Source organism: Passer domesticus, chromosome 6 (genome assembly GCF_036417665.1).
Source record: "Passer domesticus isolate bPasDom1 chromosome 6, bPasDom1.hap1, whole genome shotgun sequence".
In the NCBI taxonomy this organism is placed as follows: Eukaryota; Metazoa; Chordata; class Aves; order Passeriformes; family Passeridae; genus Passer; species Passer domesticus.
In genome coordinates this window covers 14,103,477-14,119,914 of record NC_087479.1, presented here as the reverse complement: position 1 = coordinate 14,119,914, position 16,438 = coordinate 14,103,477, and the positions used below count along the sequence as shown (strand labels likewise).

Genomic DNA, 16,438 nt, shown 5'->3' with positions numbered 1-16,438 from the left:
AGCACATACCCTTAGTGTCTAACTAAGCACACAGGAAGTGTGTGTGTGTATGTATTTATTTAAACATGCAGCAGTTTAAAGGTTTGTGCTTTGGTGTTTGATACTTCAATAGAAAAACAGGAACACAGGATATTAACAGACAATAAATAGCTGAAAAATCTAAATAAGATACTGTGGACAGATAGTCACGCATGTTTATATTTAATGCTTGGTTTATTCCCCTTTTACCAGTTTTTCATTCCTTTTACTTTTCGAAGAGTTAAAAAAACCCTCTGCATATATTACTGCATTTTATGTCCATTTTCTGTCTTTTCTCATAATTAGCGCTGCTCTTTCTGCAGATGTGAGCCTGTATTTTTAAATATTCTCTTTCTAATGTCATGCAGTGTATTATAAACAAGATGTGGTTGGTTTTACAGAAATACTCACAAACATTTGTTTGTGTAAGAGCCACAAAACTAGGATCACTCACATTTTTGCCCCCTTCTGTACATTTTTCACAAATACTTTCTCACCAAATTTTTGTTTGAAAATGTTGCTCGGAAATTAAGATAGTGCGATGTTTCTAGATGTGCATACATGGAAATCTTCAGCTCCAGCAAGTCAAAGTGCAAAGATCTTTGTGTGGCCATTTTGGGAGTTCTTTGTGGTGGAGAACATTATCCAACTGAGGGGCAGGAATAACAGCATATGGCCTAGGTGGCCAAGCATGCAATGTGGCAGCACAGCTTCCAAGGCAGGCATGATTTGCCAGCACCTTGGTTCAGGCTCTTTGTGAAGTACAACCAGCACATAATCAAATCAGCAATTGTAATAACTAGTTTGCAAGCAAGTCAAGAGCTAAAATATGTACGTACAAATTAATCATCATATCATTTTAAATTTCAATCAAAACACAACTTTGAATTTGTCAATCTGTATATGACAAAGAGGTAAAATAATCAAATAAATTAACTGAGAATGTTTAACTTTTCCTTTCCTCTTAATCCCTACAAGATCTGTATTTGTTCCTTGTTTGTAGCGTTTTTACAATGTTATTTAAATAGCATCTGCTATATTCCACTTGCAATTACTCTGTTTTAATCAATTTAGAATTAACTTTTTTTGTAAAATTCACTTTTTTCAACGAAGCCCTTTGGTTGTTCCCTTCCTCTTGCTCTGTTGTTTCTTTTAAAAATATTCAGATTCCAAGTGTTTGCACTTGTGTTTGAAATAGCCTCTTGTTTGATGAAGGCAGGTTTTGCTGCCAACAGGACACCTTTGTGCTCCAGTGTAAAGCTGAGAGAGAACTGCTGTTACTGGGATTTGGTCTCAGGCTGCTCGGTAACTCCTGGCTCCAGGGCTGCAAGTGGGGAAGGCAGCAAGTGGGCGAGCTTTGCGAGAGCTGCCTGAGATAAACGTGAGGCAATAGAATCCCTTTTCTTCCTGTGCCCTGTCCTCGAAAACACTGCTTGTGCAAGGTAATAACAAACCAGTTAATTTGGTTCGATGGGCAAAAGGATGTCTAATTCCATGTAGATTTCAGCAGTTCGATGTGCTGAATATTGTCACAGCTGACTTGAATTCTGAGATTGTTATTTTAACCCTTTACTCAATTATGTGCTGAGATTTCACGTATAAGAAGTTAATATAAGAAAAACGGTTGCATCTTGTCTAGAAATTTGCGTGTGCATATATATTTGTATTATCCATATTTGTATTTGTGGGGGGAAAAAAAGGACCATATAGGATGTGTGTGGAACAACTTTTTGCAGAAGATCTTTTTAACAGATTCCAGTCCTTTCACATTAAAAAGATCAAAACAATGAGTTTCAACTAGAAACATTATTTTGATTAAAAAAATATTTCAAGAACAACTCTTTCTAGCTTGTCCTGATAATTACATTTTTTTAATTTGTAAAAAATATATACACAGATATCTAAGCTGGAACATTATTAAAATGAGAAACTGTTAGGAATTAAATGAGATGTTTTATACACACATGCAGCAATACTTCAGGCATACTGCAAGACACTTCAGATATGTACACACACTCACCTGCTCATTAGAAATATTACATTTATATTTCATGTGATTTCTATTGTCTTCTGAAACATTTATATTTATATGCTAGAAAAATATGAACAGCGTGGCATACAGCACTATTTAAAAAATATTTAAATATGCAATGGACCTCTCCTGGGTCTTTGCAGCTTCTCTAACTGGTAAATTAACAGGGATTTTTTCAGGATGCACTTGTAGGATTTGAACATATTTCTCTACTGGAAAAGTTATTTCATGGAAATAAAAATCTGAAGATAGCTGCACCTTTTTATCCAGTGCTGGGTTTTAAAGAACTTAATAGCCTCTCAGTATTTTTAATGCGTGTGATATTACACAGCTAACAAATAATTTCAGAATTCAGTTACCACAATTAGGAATTTGAAGCAGGTGGCTCAATAATGGGGCTTTTTCATTTCATTTATTAGAAGGGGGAGGAAAAAGCCCAGCAACGCAGAGCTTCATTTATTTTCATCAGCTCCACAGTAAGAGCATGGCAATTTGCAACACCAGAATCATTTCAAGTACAGCTTTGCATACATCATTCATTTCTTTAGTTTTAAAAGCTTCTTATCGTTCAACCAAAATTTGAAAAGATAATTTCCTGTCTAAAGTCCAATCTGGTCTGAGCATCCTGGCTGCTTTTTAACACTATGTTGGCTTTCTTGGTAAGCAGATGGAGTGTCGGTGTTACTGCTGCGTGACCCCCAGGTGAGTGTGACTTTGCCTGTGTGTGCCTGTGCGTAACACATCCGCAAGCAAGAGCTGCGCATGATACCCAGCTCGAAGTTTGCCTCAGCAGAGAGTTTAATTTCATTTCGCTTCAGTCCCAAGCCTGGCAGCAGGAGCAGCGCGCTCCCAGCAGGAGGATGCGGTGTTTGCCGCACGCAGGGCAGCGCCCGGCCAGGCTGCGGCAGGCTCGGGGCGCGCACCCTCCTCTTCCTCGCACCGCTCCTCCCGTGCGCTCTCGGGGCTCTGCGGGGCTCGCACCTCGCGGGGAGCCCCACTGCCCCTCAGGGAAAGCGGCTCCGGATGCACTGTCGGCCCGGGAGTCACTCTGTTGACTTCTCACTAACACGATGTGTTTATGCTGCTTTGAAGAACAACAAAGCTCTGTTGTTCTTGCGCCAGAATAAAGGGGTTTCACACGGCGTGAAGGTACCTCGATTTCTGCATGTATAGTGAGGGGTCTGGGCAATGCCTAAGGAAAACATCGAGGAAATGTAGCAATAGTCTAAGGCCAGGTGACAGGTCTTACCGTGCATTAGCAGGTTGCTCAGGTTTAAGTAAAACAGAGGCTTTAAAGTGGCCCCAGGTGCTGCCAGTGGCAGGATTTGCACCCTCAGCGTGTCTCACAATTTAGAGATCAATTCAATGCTGCAACCACAACTGCTGTTGCAGAGCATGAATGGGCTATTGCTGTCCACTGTCTGTTTGAGAACATGCAGCCCTTCTATCCCCAGGAATTCCCATCAGAAACCTCCCCCTGGTTCAGAATACAGGCAGAAACTTTGTTTGGAAGCAATCTCTCGGAAGACTTTAAAGCCCCCCTGCACTGTACCATGGGCCCTGCAAAGCTGAACCAGCTTGTGTTTGCTACTGGGCTAAGTGCCCAACAAAGAGCCCCTTACCATGGCAGAGAGAATCTGTTACACATGATACCATATTAAGCAATTAACAGGGTTGTGGGGCTGAGCTTAGTGCCTATCCTCTGCAGTTTAATCATTTCTCTGTTTGCAAGGTTTCTAAGCAAATAAGACATCCCTGTTCCTCGCATTAGCACATCAACAGTGTCTATGGGAAAGGCAGAGACACAACGTGCACTGCTGATCTGCTCAGGAACAGGGTCATATTGGGCAATACTAATCAGAGGAGGTGCAGCTTCTCAGCTGACTGCTCCTGTTCCGATTGCACAGTCAGCTGCCTGCAGACAGGATGCCCTGCCGGTAAGACCTTGTCCAAACATGTTTGGTTCCATGTGGAAATTGTGCAATTCTTTGTATGAATAGGTATTTGACAGGAAGCGTTGCTGAAAAGATTCTCCTTTTGCCCAGGTGTTGCCTGCTTTCAGACCAGGTAATGAATATTGGTGATAATTTAAAATAATAATAATAATAAAAAGGTTCTTAGCCCTTAGAAACGCTCTTTTGCAGAGGCATGGGAGGACTGCTCGGCTGCACAGGCACAGCCTTCAGGGCTGTTTGAGCCAGCAGCCTCAACACAGCTCCACCTGCCCTTGCAGTACAAGGGTGCCTCAGCCCCAGTCTCAGATTCTGCAGCCCCAGGGAGCATTTGCCCGCCCTTGGATCTCCTCCATGCAGCCACTCCTCCCACTGCTGGCACAGCTATCTGCTCTTTGACAGGAGCTCAACAACCCTGTGTAAAATTGTCCTTTCCCATGCTGGAGGGAACATGAACCCCCTGATGTTTCACTTTAGATTGACACAGTCCACAGTTAACATCACCCCGGGATACTGTATGCTACTTCAGTGTAGCTCACTGCAATACTCAGGGTAATGGCAGGATTACACGGAAATGGGAACAGTGCAGCTATGAAACTTGGAGACTGGATCAGTCCATTTACATTAGGGTATCTATGAATACCTTATATGCTGAATACCCAGAATAAAGTGAATTAACATGAAGAGGCAAACTCTGTAAACTCACTCACTCTTTACAGCCCACGCAAAGAGGTAAATAGGGAGCCTCAGATAGGGAAAGACGCTGTAGAGGATGAAGGAACACTGTCCAGTGAGTGGAGCACTATTGCAAAAGGAATGGACACTACAGACTTGAGCCCCAGTCTGAAGGAAACGTGGAAGCACCCAGGGCCTTTCATTCCCCATGTATAAATGGAGATGATTTTATCAGTCATCTAATGAAATAATTTCTGAGTATAATTGAAATAGGGGAGATAATGTGTCTAAGATAGATGAATGGACAGATGGTTTACAGTCTCATCCTGCCCACCTGCTGCAGCACACAGCTAAGCCTACTACAACTGTGTTATTTGTGAAGCATAGGAACTGCTGGTCCAAAAAACCCCCAGTGAAAAATGCAATGACAGTAGTAATGAAGGCAGCTCTCACATTTGCACAACAGTTCATATTTCCAACTAGCCAACAATTACTTCAAAAAAATTGTAGCTATTTTATTTTTTGTCAGACAAAAACTTGAAACCCTGATGTGATCTATGCTACTGGTCCCTTCCAAACACTGATTGTCTCAGTAAGAAAGCAGACATCAAGACTCTGCATTGTGACACAGAGTACACCTGCTCCATCATCTGGACATTGAACTGACTTGCTTGCTTTAGAAAGGGAAACATTGACTAGTGCTTAGTTTGTTTCCAGAATGGAACACTTTTCATTCCTTATGACATCCTAAAGTAGCTACAGCCAGATTCTGCAATGATCTATTTGACAGTGGGGAGTCCCATGAAGTCTACAGTAGTTCTTACTGACTTACATGTCATAAATTTTACTGGAATGATAGAAGACTCACATAACTTTTGTGATCAATGAAGCATTTCCTTATTAACCAGGGACACCAGTCCTACCCTTTCTGAAGTTAGTGAGAACAACATTGCTCCTTATATATTTTATAAGGCCTTACTACTGCTTCAAGTGGATCAGTAATGAGTTATATATTGGTATTAAAATTGTTTACTTTTGTTGGATGGATTGTTGGTTGCTAGAACCTAGAATGTAATTTCTGGCTATTCTTCTGCTGTTATTCTTTCCCCTCAAAATTTAGGAAGAGGAATGTTGTTACACATTAAATTTATCACTAAAAGCTGATGCATGTTGGTGCAATGAAAAGAGGCTGCTTTCATTTAGGCATTCAGAAATTGATATCTAATTAAATTTTGAAATGAAATGTTAAAACCAGTGGGTGACAGACTGTCTGTAGGCGTGTCCCCTGAGGTGCTCCCTATTTTATTTGTTAATGATCTTTCTTCATTGCCCACACTAAGCCAAGCTTTACCAACTACTGCTATAGCACCATTATTCAGCATTTAATTTCTTACAATCTTAAAAAAAAAATAAAATTCACACTGTATTTAATTAGTTGTTCATTTAAGTCCTCAATGGTTGATTCTCTCCTGTGTACAGATACTTTCAAATCTAAGATATATCAAATACTATTGTTTTTCAGTCACAAGATTCTGGCATTGAAAAAAGTGAGGAGATATAGGGTAAATTAATGAACTCAAACTGGTATGACAAAAATATGCAGGTGATCAAAGACTGAGATCTAATTTTAGCTATTCTACTTGGAAAAGCATAGATGTGTAAAGAAGTGTAAAGAATGTGTAAAGTGCAGCCTCAACCTGGAATTTTAAACTTTTCCTTTTTGAATTTTTTTCATTGCTTCTTTCTTTTTTCCCTATCTCCCTTCTTTATTAAACCGATGTCAAGAAACTACTTGTGTCTACTATTAAATGAATAGAAATGCTCATTACCTTTAGGTCTTTGCAGTTATCAGTAAACAGAGATTTGATATTCTCTTGTTGGTTTTTTTTTTGGCGTTTGTTTTTTTTTTTTTGGTGGGGGGAGGGTGTTGCTTTGTTTTTTCTGTTTGTTTTTTTTTTTTGTAATCACTGATACATCTCTGATATAGAGAAAGGCACTGGAGAAATGCATTAACAAGTACATGCAGTAGTCTTTTCAGCCTGTGCCACTGGATGGCTCAATGTGTCACAAAAGAAATCTCTGTTAGCAGTATAAGTTAAACTCAGTTATTCAGTTTGTGAAGAAGCTACTTCTCAAGGAGAATCTGAATATAATTTGCTAAAAGTATGAAGATCAGAGCAGCCATGATGGCCATATTATTGTGAATGGTGAAGTTTTCTTTATCTACAATTCTGTAATACCATTTTCAAAACCTCCTGTAAACAATGGATATGAATTTTTCTCTGTGGAGAGCAAAAATAGCTTTTGCCAGCTCAGTTTGCTTTTTGATACTAAGGAATCAAGTAGGTAAATAGTAACTTAGTGGCTCAAAATTTGTGTATTCATGGACTTGGTAAAAAACTTTATGGGTGCTCCTTCCCACTGGCTTAAATAGCAACCAAGTCAGGTGTATGTTGGAGCATCTGTCTGTGTGTGACATGAAACCAGAGACACACACTTCCGAATACTTCCCTGCTTAGACAAACTCTTAACACTTTGCTGCTCTTCAGTCTGCAATACTGACTTCAAAATAGGTAGATAGGAATATTTTTGTTATTTGTACCCTGTTTTTCTCTAGGAAATGTACTGAAACAAACTCTTTGTAGTTGCTTACATAAGTTGGCAATCATTTATTTTTACCAATCTTGATACAGGTCAATAGCTCAAATCCAGCACAAGATTAGAAAGTAAAACTACCCATGTTTCAAGTTCCTGAGTTGTCCAGTCCTATGTGTTTTAGCTAGTAATGATGTCAGGAAAAAGAAACCAAACTCACCCTTTCCTGTCCTCTGCTATGCATCTTGAAAAACATGATGCAGCTTGCTAATAATGCAAGTCTTTATTTAAGGTATAGTTTGCTGTACCAGCCTGAAATTTCAACTGCTCTTTGAATGATGATGTATTAAATTGTCTGCATTACAAATACACTTTTGAAACTGCTCTGTTTTTTGTGATAACTGTGTTGGATTCTGAGTCATAAAGGTTATAAAACATACAATAGACTATATTCTGCCACAGAGGTGGCATAGTTCAGCATGACTGAGTCACTGCTCTGAAGAGAGACAGCACTGATTTTTATGCAGGGTATTGCAAGTCAAGCCTGAAGTGCATTGGCAGAGCTGCATTGTAGCAGGCAAAAAGCTGCTCCTTAATACATACCTAATTTTATAAAATTCACATTTTTCCAGATACTCATCAAATAACATTCTAAACTACACTTAGATTCAAGTGACCCAGGATCATTTCAAGCAGTGAAAAGGGAACAAGTAAAATTCTGAACCATTATAAATGGTCAACTTGGCAGGTGCCAAGAGTAGCATGTGTGACCATACTAAACAAACTTGGCTGGGAAACTTGAAGTTGGCAAGTGTCTTCTACCTGCTGCCTTGTCTGCTTCAGTTTCCCTCTTTCCTCAGCTGGAAAAATCTTACTTATTAGAGTAGTGGAGATCTTTGCAAGAGTCATGTTTTCTTTTTCCTCCTCCTGCCTCTGCTTGTCCTTTGCTTTACAATCTGTGCTGATTTCCAGTTGGCCATGTCTTCTCTCCAGTAACTCCAGTTTTGTTCTCCTTGCCCTCTTCTGTCTGGACTCTCTGCCCTCTTTGTGCTTTGTCTATTTCCCAGCAACTTTTGTGCCCAGAACACCAGGTGCAATTCTTTTCTCCTTGCCACCAGACCAAACCCCTCAGCTGCCCACTCCTACCTGCTGTCATCTCTGTCACTCATCTGTTAAATCCCCAGGCTTCTTTTATTCCTAGGCAAATGTCCCTTCTGGTTCTTTCTTGGAACACCTCCTATGGGTTTTCTGAATATTTCTGTGTGTATATTTCTCATGATAGTTTTGATTTTTTTGGGGTGTTATTTCCTCTGTTAGTAGGGCACAAGACTGTTTCAATGCTTTATTTTGTTTATTAGTACCCTGAAAGATTTTGCAGCTCATTATTGATGTGAAACATAAATTCACAATGCTTCAAAGGTGAATAAAACACTCTTAGACCACACCTTTAATGATTCATGTTCAATATAGGATCATATTGCCCTGGTAAAAATGACCACATAAGGGCAGATAGGTTGATTTGCATTACACTGCGCTGTTAATTAAAAAAAAACAAAACGCTTTATCTAAAAATGGTGTTTTACAAGGAACTTTTCCGATGCTTTATAATAATCTGCATTCCTTACCTTATGCTTAGCTTTCCATTGGGGGAAAAATAAACCACCAGCCTTGAGGCTGTGAGTTAGACATGTCATTCTATGAAGAAAATTATCCATATGTCCTTTCAGTCTTTTATGCATTTCATCTTTTGAGTGTTTAGTAACTAAAGATTATTATACCTAATAAATCAGTAATAAAACTTCAAACACTTCTACCCAGTATATTATACCTGTAATGTGAATTAATTGTTCACAAATGGCTTGCTCTAAAGACCAGGCACAAATGTTTTTCAGGATATCCCTAGGAAGGTACACACCTACACATGCACACCTCTTCCTTCCATTCACCTTTGTGATTCTAGAATGACATAATAGTTTTTTTATTTCCAGCAGATGCTCTGGCAATTCAGAGATGTGACAAACAACACTTGCAGGAAAAGGTTATGTATCCTATTTGACCAATTGCATACAGAAATGGCAAACTTCCATGCATATGATTTTCCTTTTCAATTTTCTTATATGAGATATTTTTCTTGCATCGCATTCTGAACATTGCCAAACACAGCCTTTCTCTCTTTCATATGACACAAAAATTGGTCACTAAACAATTAATTACATTTTGAGCCTAATCTAAACTACAGAACACAGATATCAGTGATGAAGTGGCAGCAAGTGTATCTTTAGCTGGTTATATAGGACTATGTTATTTCTGGTTATATAGGTTATATTGTTTGGGTTTTTTTAAGATTCTGGAACAGTTGTGGGGTTTTTTTGATGCCTGGGGTGTGAGTGCTGTGTGCCATACCCTGGGGTCTTGATTAAGAGTGAGAGGCAATGTAGCACCTATGTTTATGATGAATAGGTATTCCATGATAGCTGACTACAGGAAGGGAGCTTTTCATCCCCAAACAAGCGCTTGACTAACATCTACACAAGCAGAAGAGAGAGACAGCATGTGCACTTTGGGATAATTTAGCTCTGTCTGCATGCAGGGTTGAGCAAACAGCACCAATGATTTCATGCCTGAGCCAGGCAGAACAGTCCCTCTGCTAGGAAGTTGTCTCACACACAAACAATATAAAGCCAAATAAACAGCAAGCACTCAGGAAACATTTTCAACTTTAAATAAATAACTTAATAAAAAGGGTAAAACACCTCATCGGGCAATCTACTCCTTTTAAAAGTAGTTGTACCCTCTCAAGTTTTTACAACTAGAAATGCAGGCAAAGCAGGCTCTATTTTGGGGCTCTGCAGATAAATTATGTATTAAAAATATGCTCCTACTTTAATGATCATTCTCAAAAGGCTCTTTGAAAATGAAGGAAAAGCAAAGTTTACTTTGGTCAAGGAGACGGGACACAATTCTAAGAAATATTCAAGAATAAGTTATATAAAATTCATGAAGCTGGAATATTTACTCTTTTACCCATCAATCCTGACCCAGCTAAGTTACTTTCATCAGGAGAGATGGAATGCTTTATACTTATAGCCTTTCTAGCAGTCAATATAGTATTGACTGTATTGCAGCCAATGTAGCCAGTGTGGTGATGAGATACTGTAGTTTTCACAGGCTTTCATTAAGTTTGCTGTGAAATGCCATGTTCTCATATTAGTCATCCTCTCTGCTTTATATCTTAGAAGATGCATTTCAAACTGTTTTAAAGTACATTATTATTCAGCTGTTCACCAAAATAGACCAATATACATTATAATATGTTTACGAGGTGGCAGTCTTACAATTCAACAATTTAAAACTTACATTCTATCTGACATAGCTACAAAATTGTTTCAAATGGCTGTGCTTACTTTTTGGAGCAAGTAGTTCTAAATGAAAAGGTTGATGGCTTCAATTTGATTATTAGCAAGTAAAAGAACATTGGTAGAAATATTGCAGTCAGTACTGTTGATATTCAGGGAGAATGAAAAATGTTTAGTGGACAGTTTAGAATACTGTCAGTGTACAGTATCATAAAAACTGCTGAACTTGCTTCTCTATTTATATCATTGATGTAGGTTTCATACCATTTAAACATCTTCAAAGCCACGTCATTACTGAAAAAATTAGCTGTTTCAACAATAGATGGTAAACACTTTCTTCCTAGTATACTTCAACCAAATATGAGCTGTAGGCAGCTGGAGAGGGACAAAGCTTAGAATCTCCTGTCAAAAAGCAGCCAGTCTGCAGGGAATGTGGAACTCACCTCCACCATGAGATATGCAAGGTCATCTTTCATATGTGTGGATGGAGTCAGGTTCAAGCATTTGAAGGGAAAGGAGGTGGAGGAATGGAAGTAAAAGGCAGAAATTTAACTTATTGTCCCAGGAACAAATCATAAAACAGAGAGCCCATCAGATTCTACACAATTTTTCTCTGCCCTGGTAATTTCACTGTGGCAGAGGACAAAACTGATTATCATGTTTTCCTAGTTGCTACTACTATATTAATTAATTCAATGCTTTCAGCAGATGTCTGCATGAAAATACGGCAACTCAACTTGAAAAAACAGATCTTAAAAACAGAGGTCTTAGGAGGTGAGATAATACTCAAGTAAAACAGTAGTTCTCTGAATAACAGGGCCAGTGCCTGTGATATGGAAAATAAGCAAATGAGACCCTGAGGACAGAAAGAAGATGGAGAGAAGGAGCAGAGTTACAGTGTGTCTCCTGAAGTCGAGGTTGGAAAAGTGCTGAGATTGTGTGTGAAGCTACATGTGTGTTTCTGCAGCTTCTTAAAGCCTTGCATAACTCTTCAGTGAAAAATGTGTTTGCAATTTTCCCCACCTACCATCAGAAAGAAAGCAATTATTAATTTATCATCAGACAAGAAACTGTCCTAAGCTATCTACACACATTTGCATCAAGCTATTCTACAAATATCCAAACAAGTGGCCTTTAAAGCAACGAGCACTGGTCACACAGAAGCTTTCTGCTGAAATGCGGCACTGTCAGTGGGGCTGCAAACATCCACCATCCTCACCTGGCTCCCTGCAGCCAGAGGATGCTCTCCTGTCTCCTTTCCATTCATCCTGAGCCTGTGCTGCTGCCAGCACGTGTGACAACCATTGCCAATTGTGACAGTTGTTTTCATGAAGGGGGACATCTGTCTACATAAAATGATGCTGGGGTCTGCAAACTCATTCACAGAGGACATGAAATAGTCATCAGATGGTAAAAATTACCTTCTTGGTTAAAACACAAACTGCTGTCCCAAAAGTGAGAGAGACTCTTATCTGCCTAATGCTCACCTGAGCCAGGCTGAAGTTTGTAACATATGTGGTCAGGGGAGCCCTTGCAATTGCTGACAGATGGATCTCCATCTAAAGAGCCTTCCACCTCTACTTGCACCTCTCATGTTTTGAAATATTAACAATAAAAATTACTTTCTCCACTATACATCAAAAAACAGGAATATGAAATTCTTGAAAAAGGTATCAATATATACTCTAAATGTCTTATCAATGAGCTGTTTACAAATGCCAGTGAAATGGCCCACTGGGCTTTGTGGCTTTTCATAGATGGGGTTGTCTCAGAGGAATATCAACATCAGCCCAAGTCTCTCCTTGGCATCCCCTTTCTTCTGATTGTTTCTATAAATCTTTTGCTGCAAGCCTACGAGCAAAAGAGTTCTCTGTACAGTTGGTTCCAATTAAGAAAATTAAAGCTATATATTTGTAAGCAAAAATAAAAATGACACAGACAACATTTAAACATTTAAAGCACAAGAACAGTGAATGGGCAGGCAGTTATATTGACTCTTGACAATCTACCTTATGTAACACATTTCCAGGGTAAAGGCATTAGCAGTTCAGTGTTTCTTTAATTTTTGCACAGAAGCATCTTCTTTTTTTTTGGTCAGATCACATTTTGTAACACAATATCAATCTTGCCATACCCATGTTCTAGATGGGCTGTAGGAATTCTGCTGCAATTATGTCAAAAATTGAAGTATTCCAAAATCTGATTGACAGCTTGGTTACAATAATGCATGTGACTAAATTCAGGGTGTGCTGGTGTAACGAAGGAGGGAATGTCAGTGGTAATCAACTGTATTTTTGTTAAATTTTGTGGAACATTTCTTGCTCTTAGGTTGTAGTGCATTGAAACCAATGAGACACCTAGTGGTAGCGCTTTTTTAGAGTTTTTTAGTGCCATTAGAGATTGGGGAAAACCAGTTCTTATGCAAATCATGTATTTTGTTACAAGCCATGTAAATATGATGTAGACTAGCATGGTCATGAACACCAACACTATGCAGTGCAGTGGCATGACAGGAAGGATTCCATGCTATGCTCAAGTATAGAATAGCAGCTCTGTAAGCTCTTTTTCTTCTCCAGACAGCTATTTCTGTATAATAAAGCTTGCCAGAAGACAGACAAGTATGAATTATAATGAACTGCAGTGGTTTATTTTTAATTTTCATTGTATTACTTCTCCTGCCAAGGAAACAGTCAATGATTTCTGCCCCTTTTACTTCCTCAAAGAAAGTTTGTAGGAGACAATTAATTCACAAAAAAACTATTTATATGAATATGGATTAACTTTTGATTTTTAAAAAGGATGAAATGTACTGATTTTCATTAGGTTTTTTTTTTTTCTCTGAACAACGTGCTCCTCAGACAAAAACTGCTGTCTCCAAATCTTATAAAAGATCTTAGGTGTTTTAGCATGTATTTTATAAGTAAAAATATTACCTAAATGATAAATTTCTAGTGCTACCTCTCATGAAACTGATGGATAAATGCAGAGATAGAAATTATTATTTCCTAGATTTAAATAATTCAAGGTGCCACACAGTATAATTGACTCAAAACTGTGTTCCTTCATAGGTCTGCTGATACCTGCTAACCTTGATATTTTGCCTGCACATCTCTTCCACAAGTTTTACTGTCCTTTCAAATGTCTCCCTTACAACTGCAAAATCCATTCCAGGCCAATATTTTTCCCTCGACCCAGATTTTATTCCCTTTTAACCGTCTGTAACCACTGACTTGTCAGAAACCAGGTTACCTATATTTGTTCTATTTTGGGGAGTGAGGAGACAGGGTAGAACAACTAACAAGGGTTTTAAATTTATTTGGTATTTACTGACTGTAATACCTTTGAACATGTGCTATGTTTTCCTCTGTATCTGGGTAACATTCAATAAACTTTGCTTCTTGGCAAGGTATAGTTGGTAAAAATAGGCAAATAAGATGCAATCTAATATAATACAGTGAAAGATAAAAATATATATAAAGCTAGCATAGTAATTTATTTTCTGTGAAAAGAATTGAAGAGATTGCTAGAGGAACTAACAAGTACATGGTGATTCTTTATTTTTCCCAACACACAAATACATTTTCAAAAAGTGTGCAAAAGAATGCTATTTCTTTTATTTTCAGGCAAAAGAGTTAATACTGTGTTGTTTAAAAATCCACTGTAGAAAACATATGACAGCTTGGTGACCTTGGAAGTGATAGTGATGTCTTTAAGCAGTGGGAAATAGGGAACTGTACATAGGGAGTACAAGGCACAGAGCTCTCCCTCTTTGCATCAAAAGAGGGTTTTAAAAATATAACCTCATTCTTTCGCGCTTTTTGCTGGAGCCAAATCACCTTAAGAAATCACTATTTGATCAGGAAGTCCACAGCTAAGTATAGGCTCACCTCATTCAAGAGATCTATGTCCTCTGAGCTACAAAGAATAGCAAATGATAAGTTTATAGAATTCTGGTTTCTTATTTAAATAGCATATAGTGGCAACACTACTATTTAGCAGAGAAGTGTTTGGAGGTATGCTAATGACCACAAGAAAATTTCAAACCTCCATAATGTGCTTTAATCACCAGCTGGAGATCAAAAACCACCATGTGATTTTATACAGCATGGGCAGCTTCCAGAACTGCCTTACATGGAAAGAGATCAATGGTAAAATTGGTAGATACAGCAAAGCTTTGCAATAAAAGCGTTTTATGTATCTTGTTCAAAGTATTTAAGTGCCTTTTAGATCACTGATTGAACCATAGACATTATAAAGTGGAACCTTTTAATACCAAAATAAATTTGCAGAGTAAAATTCCATTACAGGAAAAAGCATTGCACTGCAACAGGACAGATAATAATTCTTTCACATGTAATGGAGTATATGAAATGTTTGATGATAAACAGAAGTTCTTTGCATCGCTACAGTTGGATCCTATGCACTGCTGTTTGTGTGCATGTGAGTGAATCTGCAGGGTAGGATATACAGTGCCCCCAGATAAAATGCATTTATACCTATAAATATCACTCTAACTGGGATGGGGGGAGACACTTCACAGTCAAGAAAATTTAGTCATTTAAGTAGAGGAAAACTGCCTGTGCATATGAGTTTGGACCTTGACCAAAGAAAACATAGAAATGCTTTAGAAACTCATAAAAGTCCTTTAATTTGGATTAATTTAATGCACTTCAAACAAGCCCTCATCTTAGAAGCTTCAACTTATTTAAAATTATTTCCTTTAACAGCTTCAAATCATGTGTCTGTTAGCATCACAAAACTGCCAGGAAAAAAAGTGAAACTTCCCATGGAACTTCTGTGTAGCTTTTCTTTCACAGTGTTTTCATCAATTCTTCTAATACTTCATCCCCTTTCTGTTCAATTATTGGGTACTCTGTAGACTGGATCTCTTCTACCCCATACTGCATTTCTCTCTTTATCAAATTAACTACTCAGTGAATGAATACAAATGATACTTTAAGAGAGCTGCAAGATTTAAAAGTATTTTTCCTGCCTCAGCATCTTAATTTTGAATTTAAAATGTTTTGAAAAGTGCCATCAATAATGTCATTTTAATTAATAATACAGAATTAAGAGTCAAGTAAACCAGGTCTTTGAGATTTGTTACAGATTTCCTTTATCACTTCAAGCTAAACAAACTTTACTCAGCACCTCTGTGTCTGATTCTTCATTTGTAATGAGGGGTAAATATTTATTTTGCTGAAGTGATTCTTTATTAAGTTCTTTAGGAAACTGACCCAAACAAAAGCCAACATTGTACCTTTATTTGGTGAGGAAAACTTAGGTGATAGCCTTATCTCATGGGGAACTTTTTAGACAGATGTGTAGTAACTTCACTGAGTAAATAAAAAGTCTCATCAAATTGATTAAGTATTCAAAGTAACAGTTTCTTATTCACTGCATGCTGAAGGAATTAATAAACAAAAATTTTTATTCCTTCCCAAAAATATGAAAATTAGTCTAACTTGTAAAGACACATGGAAAGATTGGCAAAACCAGTTTTGTTCCTATCCACCTTTAACAGCACCCAGACACAATGAGATGTTGTACTGGTCTCCTAAAATACACACAAGCTCTGAGGTTACTGGGTAGATCACTGTAAATTCTCTTGAAATGTAATTAATGGATAAACAAGACAACTCTGAGGAGTGCCATACTGGTATTCTTAGAGAATAGTGATTACTCTTTTAAACCTTAATAAAAGCACATTAGATGAAAAAAGCCACGGCCTTAATTTAAACCTTAATTTAATTTATATAACTTCTTTCCTCTAAGGAAAATAGTGTGAAGTGTGAATGGGAGGACAAGAA

General features: G+C 38.0%; 1 protein-coding gene across 1 annotated transcript in view; it reads left to right on the top strand.

Moving 5' to 3' along the window:
- The first annotated feature begins 2,613 nt into the window (after nt 1-2,613).
- VRK1 (VRK serine/threonine kinase 1) overlaps nt 2,614-16,438 on the top strand; it is a 46,390-nt gene continuing 32,565 nt past the window's right edge. The window contains exon 1 of the mRNA XM_064423440.1: nt 2,614-2,752. The gene's annotated coding sequence lies outside the window, so the exon portion shown is untranslated. The remainder of the gene's footprint in view (nt 2,753-16,438) is intronic.